The sequence below is a fragment of the Sebastes fasciatus genome, chromosome 1, assembly GCF_043250625.1.
Source record: "Sebastes fasciatus isolate fSebFas1 chromosome 1, fSebFas1.pri, whole genome shotgun sequence".
Lineage (NCBI taxonomy): Eukaryota > Metazoa > Chordata > Actinopteri > Perciformes > Sebastidae > Sebastes > Sebastes fasciatus.
Genome location: NC_133795.1, coordinates 24361760 through 24374793, shown reverse-complemented (window position 1 = coordinate 24374793; position 13034 = coordinate 24361760). Strand labels below are relative to the sequence as shown.

General features: G+C 40.2%; 1 protein-coding gene across 3 annotated transcripts in view; it reads right to left on the bottom strand.

Moving 5' to 3' along the window:
- The window catches only part of arhgef10la (Rho guanine nucleotide exchange factor (GEF) 10-like a), a 148821-nt gene that overhangs the window by 32269 nt on the left and 103518 nt on the right, over window positions 1–13034 (bottom strand). The window lies entirely within an intron of this gene.

Sequence of the window (13034 nt, the reverse complement as noted above, 5' to 3'; positions counted from 1 at the left end):
ATCTGATTAATTGTGATTTAATATTTTAATCGATTGAGGGCCCTACTTTTTAAACATCTTTTGTACATTTTCACAGAATACCCAAATTACTGTGGACTCTTGTTAAGATGTTATCTCATTTGCTGTGAGTTGGAACACTCTCTATATCTAAAATATCAATTTTATATGTCGAATGCTAAAAAACTCAATGATATAAACAAAAGACAGACTTAGCCCCCAACGTTCGTATGAGTATATAACCTGCAGGTGTTCAATTTTAGGTTGCTTGCTTCTACCAATGCCAAGATCAAAAGACCAAGACTAAAAACAGTGCCTGATGTTTCAGTTATTATTGGAGTCAAACATTACACTTTTGGCCTAGTTTCAGCTTTCTCTTCATTATTCTTATTTTTATACCATTAGATTGGTTTTTATTTTGGTGTTACTTTTAGTTCTACTTGTTTTAGTAACCATACTGTCCGCTCTACAAGATGTAACTCCTCAGCCAAGACATTTGTCCGATTATTTTCAATAAAAAGAGCCAATATCTTATTAAGAGGGAAAATAAATCTATATTCTTTAGACGAATGGCAAATTTGTTTGCCTGAAACGGAGTGATGGCGGTTGACATTTAAAGTGTAGCGCCCGTGGCTGATGCATCAAACCCCCCGTGGTGAAAGCTGCTCTACTAACTAGCAGTCCGTCCGGCAGGAAATGATTATTATTTTGGTGTATGACCGCTAAGGGTGGGCCATGTGACAGACGGAACAGCTAATTGTGAATTGTTGGGGTGGCGGCGGGGAGGAGGGAGTGAAGAGAGGGTCAGCGATGAGCACCGCACGTCTTTTGCTGTCGTCCTCCGCGGCGGCAAGCATCAATCACAGGTAATTTATAGCCTCTCCTGGCCGGGACCCTCCCTGATTTTTCCTCTCTTGTTGTCTGTTGTTTGTAAACACTAAACAAAGGATGCTGGCCAGATCAGCGCTCTCCCCGTCTGCATGGCGAGGCTATTCCCCCACTCGCCCCCACCCCTCCACCCGTGTCTGTCTCCATCTATTCAAATTCACTGCGCAGATGTATGGCTCGTCCTCTCTATCAATCTCTCAGTCCCACTTTCCCATTTCTCATTCCCATCTTTCACTATTTTTTTATGCCTGCTCTTTTTCCTCCGTCTCTGTCTGTTTTTCTCCATCTCCCCTTCTGCTAGCCCTCCGTCAAGTGCAGTGAAATGTTTTTTTGATAGGTAATTAAGCGGCAGCCATAATAGCGTCCATATGGAAGGCCCTGTGGTTAAGAGAGAGCGAGTGGCACTGGACCAGAGGGACTGGAGCGCTCTAACGCACGGTGCTGGTAGTTCGATGGTGGTTGGATTTTATCAGCCACCCGAGATTGGCAAGCATTGTAGGCCAATCTTCTTAGACCTAGATTGCTTTATGTGTTAGCACTCTCTAGAGTCGGTCTGGCAACACTAGTGGGATCCATCCACTCAATCGGAAGAGCCCTGTCACAACTTCATACGGTATTCAAAGGCAGGAACGTGCACTGGCATCATTCGGATAAATGTGAAAATGAAGGGGCTCGTTCCTTAATGAGATATCCACCGTTTGAAAAATTTGATCTGGGTATAAAGAGGAAATCTCATTTTGTTATATTGTACGAGTGAGCTATTCGCTAATGAAGGCCTATTATTCATCAAAATGTTAAACAGCCCTTTTCTTTCCATATAGGACAATTATTTAAATCCACACCATAATTAGCATGAAACATATTGTCCACATTATCAATTTGGAATGAAACATTTCAACCGTTACATGAAGCAACGTTTTGTGTGAGAAAGGCTCACTGGGCTCCAGGGACACAAGGACACTGAGGCGAGGATAGATTGTGTTCCCATTAAAATGCAGACAGTGACTATGATCAATACAGTAAACCGCTGGTCCCCTTATTTGACTTCTTTAAACAGCCAAAGGAACGAACCTGCAGTGAACATAACAACAAAGCCGGTGTGGATCATTTCCACCTGTGAATGTGGAAATTATTTTGACAGGCACAAAGGAAACGTGGTCTTCAGCAATGACCATCTCAGTGGCGATCCAAATGCTAATAAGGTATCACTGAGGCACTATTTAAAAATCAATGAGATCCAGGCTTTCTGGGAGTCAATTGTCAGTCTTGTTTATAGCACTCGCTGTGCGTGTGTGTGTGTGCGTAGGTGTGAAGTTGAGAAGCTGGAGCTATTCCCAGGTGTGGAGGCAGGATGAGAGAGGAAGGTGAGCCTGTAAGCCGGCTGAGGGAAGGTTTGATGGAGGACTTCGGGGAGCGTGGGCAGGAAAAGGAAGGAAACGGGCAGGTGAGCTAATTAAAGCGAGATTTGTTGATGTGATGAGAGGGCGGCCTCCCAGCTGCTGGTTACCAATGACCCAATGGTCGACAGAGAGTCCGCCCCACCCATTACCCCAAGAGGGCGCCAGCCCATATGCTGGTTCCAGGTGGCAATGGTTAGGAGAGGAGCATCCATTGCTTTCCTGAAAGATAAATGTAAAAAGGTGTGTAATTACACCCTTTCCTGCAGGATAGAATGGATGGGACCATTTATTGTGACTGTCTTTTATCTGCTGTGAACATTTTCTGCCTAGTTACACACCCACAGCTCTTGGCTCTGTATGTCGACAAATGTAAGAAGTGGTGTTTATTGGTGGTCTAATATGACAGGGTAGGGTTTTAATGATTCATGCTTTTGGCTGTCAGACTGTCTGAGCGGTGTCCCCTTGGTGAGAGTGACTTTCCCAAATCCAATTAATGTTATGTTACTTCCCAAGGCTATTCAGGTGCACTGATTTTCCTTACAGCAATATTCCTCTTTAAGCACTGTGAAACCAAATATGTGGGGGATTTACCACACATCAGACTTGTGACAACTGCAATCCAAAAAGGGTCCTGCATCGTATCCCCCATGGGCCCTTAATGTTATCAATGACAAGACACAATGCAGCCAGCCTTGCATTGTTGGCCTCCGCAATGCTTATGTAATGGATTCTCTTTATTGGAAAGAGTTCTCTATAGCCACTTATGAAATACTGCATCAAGTGAAACTCCTGAGCACACATTTTTGCATTGTTCAACAGAAAAAATGAGTTTGCAAATACTATATATTGCACTGTATAGCCTGCTGAAAATCAAATAACAAATATTATCTCCATAAATGGCAACCGTATAGAGAACTGGGTGCTGTATATTAGACCCAGGGAAAGGAAATATGGCTGTATTTTTTTTTCTAATTCCATAGTCACAATGCCTTCCCCCAATTCCACATACCAACAATCTTTTACACGCACTAACAAGCACTAATAGAAAACTTCCACTGTTTATTAACTGGTAATTGACTGGTGCTGGCGCTCCCTCCCCACTGCAACCTCACTGCCTAAGGCTACAGGCAGGATGGCCACAGAGTGAATTGCCAGTCAACCTGAAATTACTTACATCCAGAGCACTGCTACAGGTAATGCACACTAAACAAGCTACTAACATGAGAGATTTTTGCAAAGTTGCTGCTCGGGTTATCAAGAAGGCAAGCTCTGATGGAGAGTGGGCTTTCTTCATTGATTTCTTCATAAAATATCAAATGATGCTGAGTTTGTCATCCGTGTTATGTCTTGATTTGACCTTTTATGTTAACATAGGTTGTGTAACTCTAACAGGTATGTCTGCTATTGATGCTCAACATCTATCATGCACTAAAACGTGTTCTGCAGCTGGTTCTAATCTAGTAACTGATTTCTGACCTTCGCGGCGCAATATACAAAGCCAATGAAAAGGCAACGAGTTGAACTTTTTCAACTCGCACAAGAAATTTGCATGATGCTGTGTCGCAAAAGCTTATCAGCACTGAAATGCTCCCGACGTCACTAACATCCTGACGTTGAATCATAAATGGAGGAATTATTGTAGCCATCTGTTGGCATCCAAAGCTCTACGATAGTACCTCATATTTGTACAGAAACCAGATGAAAATCTATGCGTATGTTTGTGTATAAACAAGAGGGTCGCTGCCGTATTTATGTCTAATTTAGATTACGTTATTTTGAGCGCCTAGGGCTGGGCGATATGGAGAAAAATCAAATATCACAATATTTTTTACCAATACCTCAATATCAATATTGCGATGATACTGTATAGTTGACCATTGGTGCTTTCACAAAATATTTACACAAGGAGATCTTTGATAAATAATCATCAGCAATGTGGATATAATGACAAAGTGGGTAAAGGCAAATAATAAAACAGCTTTTAAATGCAGCCTTTAAACCCAGGAAAAGACAACACTGCATTATTACGATATCCACAATCTAAGACGGTATCTAGTCTCATATCGCAATATCAATATATTATTGATATATTGCCCAGCCCAACATAGCCCTGTTCAGTCCGAACTCCGTTCAGAAAACAAGCATTTTAAAAGTTGTTTGCTTGGCGTCTTGTGGACAAACCTGACAAAGTATGAATTCAGAGAGATTCAGATATCGGCATCATGATGTAGTCATTTCGGTATTTTTTTTTATCCATTTATTGCAATTAAATCACAGCAAAGTCTTATTTTGGGTTCGTACCGCTGTAGTAAATCAGATTAATGGCGGAAAGAAATGTTGTTGGCGCATTTCGCGCAAGTAATGCAAATAAACACAAATGATCCTCCGGTCAAACTCACACGAGTAACACAAGGTGAAAATTAGCTTTTGCGCTTGGTGTGAACACAGCATTAGACATGGAAGAAAGAAAGTAAGACCCATTCTACTTTCCTTCTTTGATTTCTTATAGATTTTTTCCTTGTGTTAGAAATTCTAACGGAAGAGGGAAGCATGGAAAACACAACAATGAAACTGACAGCTATACTGTTAATACAAGAAATAAAGAATGGGGAAAAAAGTTGTCTAGAAAAATCAGTGCAACTGGAAAAAAAAACTGTGGATAAACTCTAAGACAGATGGTGAGATCTGAAATAACAAAAGAAGGTAACATTTAGAAACTGTTCAATGAGGATGGTTGATCAGTGTAACTGAGAAATGAGAGCACCACCAATATTTCATCTGCCTAGAGTGAAAGCATACAACAATTTTCGAAGAAAAAGGTGAAAAATAGTAGCCTAAAAATGACACCTTAACTGCAGACTGAGATGTTTCAAAGACACACCTGCGTATTTTCTTTCATTCTTGCTTGACAGAAGATAGCACAAGGATGCTCTAAAACTAAAAGGTAAATTGACATGACTATAGCTGTGTCTGAAATCACTCATTCATTCTATCTAAAAGGTTGGGAACCACTGCTTATATAGTAAGTAATAAATTAGGATTTCGGACACTTGCATCATCATTATTTATATATATACAGGTGTGGTGTTGCATAAAGGTAATTTTGGATATCCATCAAAAACAAAGCATTCAATTGTGGGTTTTTAGCAAAAGGTAGTGAACATGTTTTGGTTCCACTGTGGGAATTTTTGAAGGTACATTACAATATATATATAATAGGGGCAGCTGTGGCTCAGAGGGTAGAGCAGGTTGTCCACCAATCGGAAGGTCGGTGGTTCGATCCCCGGCTGCTCCGGGTCACATGTCGATGTGTCCTTGAGCAAGACACTTAACACCAAATTGCTCCCGAAGGGAAGAGAATGAGTATTTAGATTAGATCCTGATGGGCAAAGTTGGCACCTTAGCAGCCTCTGCCATCAGTGTATGAATGTGTGTGTGAATGGGTGAATACTGACATGTAGTGTAAAGCGCTGTGAGTGGTCGGAAGACTAGAAAAGCGCTATATAAGTCCAAGTCCATTTACCATTTATATACATTTAACACTCTGGACAATTAGGGCACTCAAATAAACAGTGCACATTTGATAGCAAATAGGGAGTGATGTTGGACACGATTATATGACTTTTTCTTCTCTTTTTTTTTTTTTTTACCTACGACCTATACAGTGTTTTCTTTTACAGTAAAGTAGTGTGAAAATTCTGTTTCCATATTTTCATGGGGGTTTATCTTTGCCACTGACAGATGCAAATACAATTTGAGACAACTAGCTAGTTTTGACCAATATTTGTCCTTTTTAGCTAAAAGAGAAAAGAAAATAGATCACATCTCTAGAGATGTTCCGATACCATTTTTTCCTTCCCGATTCCGATACCTGAACTTGTGTTATAGGCTGGTACCAAGTACCGATCCGATACTAGCGGGATAAAAAATATATATAGTTATTATTATCATTTAACAGCTGTTAACCACTCACCATATATGGATGTTATACAAATACTATCTTTGTTGTAGGGTCTGGCTCAGGTTAAAACATTTGTTAAACATGAACAACTACATACAGAGAATGAATGCAATAGAACTTTCTTTTATCATTCAGTTTGTTCGTTACTGTTAGACTCTTCACTAGCACCCCACTGTTGTTGTTGTTAGCTATCGTAACGTGACAAACTTCCGTCAAAATCAGTTCTTCTTCGCTGCTCTAAAACAAAGTAGTTATAATATAATAATATAATAAACTTTATTTTATATAGCACTTTTCTAAACAAGGTTAAAAAAGTGCTTTTCAGAAAAAACAAAACAGAAAAACAGCAACAAACAATAAATCAGCAAATAAAATTAAAATACAAACAACAGAGGGATCATAAAAACAAGAAACATCTGAGGAAAAAAATATTTTTTTTAAAAAGCAGAATAAAATGGCCAGAAAGGGATGATAAAATCCAGCATCATATTAATTATTCAAAAACGCTTTCCTATAAAAGAAAGTTTTAAGAAGCGACTTAAAAGATGGTAATGAAGTAGCGAGTCTGATTTAAATAGGCAGAGTGTTCCACAGTCGGGGGGCTCTAACCGCAAAGGCCCGGTCACCTTTGGTCACAAGTCGAGAACAACCAGCAGAGCTGCATCCGCTGATCTAAGGGAACGCCTAGGCACGTAAGGGTCAATAGATCCTTGATGTAATTTGGGGCAAGGCCATTTAATGCTTTAAAAGTGATCATTAAAATTGTAAAATCAATTCTGAACATAACGGGCAGCCAGTGTTAATTGGCGAGCACAAGAGTGATGTGTTCGTATTTGTTGGTGCCTAAAATTCTGGCGGCAGCGTTCTGCACCAGTTGGAGTCGGTGAATGGAGCTCTAGCTGATAATACAACATGAAGTGCATTACAGTAGTCTACGCGAGAAAAAATTAAATCATGTATAACCTCATGTAAATCGGAAGGAGATAAAAAAGATGTGACTTTAGAGATCGTTTTGAGCTGGAAGGAGCATGACTGAACAACTGCCTTTACTTGAGCATCAAGACAGAGATCTGCATCAAATATTACCCCAAGATTTCTAGCAGTCTGTTTCATGTTTACACCGAGGGAACCAAGCTTGACGTGAAGCAGGCTGGTAGAGATTGTTGGACCAATGGCTATACGCTTAGTTTTATCATCATAAAATAAAAAATAAAAATTGCGACATCCAGCATTTGATGTCATTGAGGCAGTAAAAAAGGCTATCTAAGCTAGAGGAGTTACTGGGGTGGAGAGGGACATATAACTGTGTGTCATCTGCATAACTACGGTGGGAGACACCATGGCTCTGAATGATCTGGCTGAGGGGAAGCATATAAATTGAGAACAGCAGTGGGCCAAGAATGGACCCTTTCTAGACGGTGCAGGAGAATAGAGTGATCAATGGTGTCAAAAGCAGCACTTAACTCTAAAAGCACCAGGAATGAGCAGTCACCACTGTCAGCAGTTAAAAGTAAATCATTAAAAACCTTAACAAGGGCTGTCTCTGTGCTATGACGGGCTCTAAAGCATGATTGAAAACTGTTAAAAATGTTATTGTTATTCATAAAAGAGATTAATTGGGTTGAAATTACTTACTCCAGCACATTAGATAAAATTGATAATTTAGAAATTGGTCGGTAATTATTAAGCAAAAGGGGATCCAGATTGGATTTTTTTCAGTAGTGGTTGAATAATAGCATGTTTAAAATCATTTGGAAAGATGCCGGAAGTCAAAGAACTGTTAATAATTGATCAAATAAAAGAACCAACGGTGGGAAATATCGCTTTTAAAAACTTAGTTGGGATACTGTCTAAAACACAAGTAGAGGATTTCATTTGAGAAATTAAAACACCAAGTGCTGAGATGTTTGTGGTGGGTGGTGGTGGGTAGATTTCATGGAATTGGTGAAATTTAAGACCGAATGCTCTCTATCTTCCCAACAAAATGTGCAGCAAATTTCTCTGTCCAATCATTACACGGTTCGAGGTCTGTACTGGTTGGTCCATTAAGAACAGAGCTGATCACATTAAAAAGCGTTTTAGGGTTGGGATTGTTTTTGGAAATTATATCTGAGAAATAAGCTGATCTTGTGTCTTTTATTGCTTTCTGGTATGTTATCATATGGTCCTTAAGAGTATTGTGAATAGCAGTGGACTTGGTTAACTTCCATTTACGTTCAAGTCTTCTGCACTTTTGTTTCAGGGATCGAGTGTGATCATTGACCCATTGGAGTGAGTTTGGTTTTGACTTTCTGGTTTTCTTAGGGGCAATGCGGTCAAGAATTTCTTGAACTTCTTGAATTTCCCTCGGGATCAATAAAGTTATTATCTATCTATCTATCTATCTATCTATCTATCTATCTATCTAGAGTGACTGTTAAAAGAGGTTAAAAGTTAATCCGGATTTTGCGGAGGAGTTGTAATGGGGATAAAATAATTACTGAGTTTTGCTGCAGAGTCAGCGGTAAAAATGCGGGACCGAATGATGCGATGAGGTTTTAAAACAGGGGAAGATTGAAAAAGGAGCTTTAAAAATAACAGCTTTGTGGTCTGATACTGGGAAATCTATTAACTCTATATTCTCTGGGGAGAAACCAGAAGAAATTACTAAATCCAGAAGATGACCTTTAGAATGAGTAGCTCCTTGAACTGATTGTAAAAGAGTAAAATAATCCAGTAAATCAAGGAACTCACTGGACAAGGGGTGTGAGGGGAAACATACATGGATATTAAAATCACCTAAAATAAGCACTCTGTCATATTTAGATAGAACAATTGATAGAAATTCTGTAATAAAATTGTTGTACCTTGGTGGTCTATAAACTAAAACACACAGTAAAGGAACAGGACCTGAAAACATAAGACTTCAAATGAACTAAAATGACCAAAGGAAATGGGAGAGCACTTAAAACATTTCTTGTAAAAAACAGATAAACCGCCACCTCTCTTACAGGGTCGAGGTAGATGTAGATGTTTAGAATCAGGTGGTGAAGCTTGTTTGTTCATTATCTGTTTCCCAATACATCACAGTCTCGTAATGAATCTAATACAAAAGGACAACAGGATCAAAGATGGAACTTGCTTCCCATGTTATGATTTCATGAGCTCGATGTCACCCTGCGATTTAAATTCCAGCTGCATCTACAAGCCGAGATCAAAGGGCCAACCACCTGCTGTGCTTGCAGGCCTGCGCTACGTTCGGAATATTCAAAGTCATTTGAAGACAATAAGATTAAACCATCTGCACGAGAGGGCTGAGTAGACGGTCTGATTTTTAACTCTTGATGGGCCTCTATCAGGATCTTTAGAGGTGGCGAGGACTCGCGGCAAAACCGTACGGCTATCAGCTTATTATTAAAACCGGCTCAGGACATTTCCCTCGATTTAATAACCACTGTCCGTACAGTAACGATTCCCTGTCTCCCCTGGCTACGCCACAGATCATATCAGCAATAAGTGGAATGAAGTTGGAGAGTGGTTTTGCATATCGCCGCTCAGAGCCACAGCCTGACATTGGTAGGACATCACAAACTCATATTCATGACTCGACTGAGATTTTCTTCCTGGTGTCCTTCACCGCTCCTAGCTGAACGATTGCAACACGGCCAACAAATGTGATGCAAATTCGCTGTGTCGCTATGCCCCCTCTTCACACACACACACACACACACACACACACATGCACATAGATCCACACACCCACACTGCTGACCCCTGCGGCCATGGCAGTTCCAACTCTGGATGAAAACCGTGTACTGCCCCTGCATTAATGGGTTCAAAAGAGGACTACGGGCCAAAACTTCTCTGTGTAGTCAATCACTTCCTCCATCTTCACTTCCCTATGCCAGAGACAGGAGACATCCGCACAGGGCCCAGACGAGCTTTGGATGAGCGATCTTTACCCACCTCATAGACAGAAACTGACACAACTGTTTGTCAACATGGGGTACTAGATGAAACCGCGGGCACAAGAGTGGACAAGGCTTTCTATAATCCTTTATCAGATGGCAGGAAGCGCAGAACAAAGGCAGCTCCGGTGCCAGCTCAGTCCTAGCCATGTGGTGGTTGCAGCTACTTTTGCCAAGAAGGCTCTGCACATCAAGGAGCACCCTCCCTGAATTTGAATATGCCCCTTACAATTCTTGGATCCTAATTCTTTGGTGGCCTGTTTGGCACGACATGAGACAAACACAAATCACAACTGTTTCACTAATCTGATTGTTCAACCACCACACTTTAAGGCCCATTGTTTCAAGCCTGTATTTAGATATTTTAAAACAAATGATTTATTTTTTCTAGCCACGATTTAACCATCTTAAACGGATCAACCATTTCATAACGGAACTGAAAAAAGCAAAGATTAACAAATTAGTTTACAGCGATTAAATTGAGCGAACGAGCTGTCAAAGTTAACGTGATAATAACGCGTTAATGCAAATTCGTTCTAACACCGCTTATTTCTTTAACACATTAATGCAACTTGCGATTTTTAGGTTGTAGCAGGCTCAGTTTTAAGGCTAGAGTGAAGATACTGGTATCATATGAAACTAGAAAAACCTAAGGAATCCATTGGTACCGATCATGTCACACTACTTTGTCAAAAAGGAGGGCAAATAACGTTCCAAAGTTACACTACATTTTGACGAGGAAAAACTGGCATGGCCATTTTCAAAGGGGTCCCTTGACCTCTGACCTCAAGATATGTGAATGAAAATGGATTCTATGGGTACCCACGAGTCTCCCCTTTACAGACATGCCCACTTTATGATAATCACATGCAGTTTGGGGCAAGTCATAGTCAAATCAGCACACTGACACACTGACAGCTGTTGTTGCCTGTTGGGCTGCAGTTTGCCATGTTATGATTTGAGCATATTTCTTATGCTAAATGCAGTACCTGTGATGGTTTCTGAACAATATTTGTCATTGTTTTGTGTTGTTAATTGATTTCCAATAATACGTATATACATACATTTGCATAAAGCAAGCATAGTTGCCCACTCCCATGATGATAGGAGTATTAAATACTTGACAAATCTCCCTTTAAGGTACATTTTGAACAGATGAAAAATGTGCGATTAATCGTGATTAACTATTTTAATCGATTGACAGCCCTAGTGAAAACACTTTCCACATCACATAAAAGTTCATGTTTACATTTCCTGTTACATTTAAAAGGAGCAGGAGAAAAAGACAATGTGTGCTTAAATCTCTTAACACCGGCCAACAACAATAAATTAAGCAGCATTCAGAGTGGTAGTTGTCCACGTCTTGAAAGCAAGTAGCAGGAAGACTAATTAGCAGAGCAGAGAATAAGGAGAGAACATATCACTGCAACAGACAGGATTGCTTTGCCACAATAGGAAATCAAAGAGGAGAGAGGGCTTTCTTCCCTCTCCTTTTGAATTGATGCAGTTTTTTTGCCTATCGTCCTCTCTACATTCATGTATAATCACAGAGGAAGAATGGTGACCGAATTAGCACATTTAGCAGATCTGCAGGATTTCCCTTCTGGGTACATAATTTGTTCCTGTGTGCTATCTTGACAAGTACAGAGTGAGCAGAAACCCAGGGCCAGAGAAGGAGGACTCTACTCCGAGGCAGTGCTAGAGTGCCTATGATTCCCTGTAATTAGTATGTTAACTGTCACAGCAACAGATCAGGCCCTTTGCAAATGACCTCGCTGTCAAGCGGTGGGTGTGTCTGCCCTGTTCATGTATATACAGACACTGCACTGCCCTCTATTGGCAAGGAGAGTGATGAAGGGAGATATACACAGTATGGAAGCCAGACTAACAACAGTGTGAGTAGCGCCAAAGCATGTAACTACTATGTAATTACCATGTCAATTATAATAAGACAACTGAACTTACATGCACTAAATGAATCTCTTTAGTACACCCTTACTGTGAAAATCAGACTCAGCAGTTATAAAAACACCTTGATCCTGTCATTACAGTAGCAAATTAAAAATCCCAAATCCTTTTCACCATCCCTGTTCCAGCTGTTTAGTAAATTAATTAAAAGCTTAGGTACACGGGATGCAATGATGGCATGACTATATTAGCATGCTGATGCTAACACAGTCTCTTGGGTATTTGCACTATTTATTTCCTCTATTCATTTCAATATGCACACAGCAGCAACGTTGCTGCCTACTCAGGCAGCACAACCAGTACTGCTGTCCTGGCCAATAAGTGGTAGGGAGAAGAAGCTGTACTGTTGACAGCCATTCATAATATCACTCCTCTATGCTTTCATGTTATTACAGTAATAACATCATGTAAAATGTATTTTGGAATACTAGAATCTCTGTATCACACACTATAAGATAACAATTGTGGACAAATTAAAGCTGCAGTTGGTAACTTTGAGCAAATATGATAAAAAAGTATTTTTTTATAAAACTGTCACTATATCCTGACAGTAGTGCAAGAGACAGATAATCCGTGAAGAAAATCATGTTCCTCGGTGTACTCCTGTGGTCCTAATGGCATTTGCAAGTTTTCACCGCGCCAAAATCTAAACAACCAGAGCCGAGCAGTCTCTGGACAGCTGTCAATCACAACTCGCAAACTCCGATCAAACAGTCAAACTAGGCGGCGCTGATCAAATATGAATCAATATTGTGTTACTGTAATGCCTATTTCTCACCTCAAATGTTTTCAGAAACATCTTGTAGTGTACTGTTTAGCTGTAAAATGAGAAAGTTTGGGACCCGGCAGACATGTTGAAAACAGTTGAGCCAA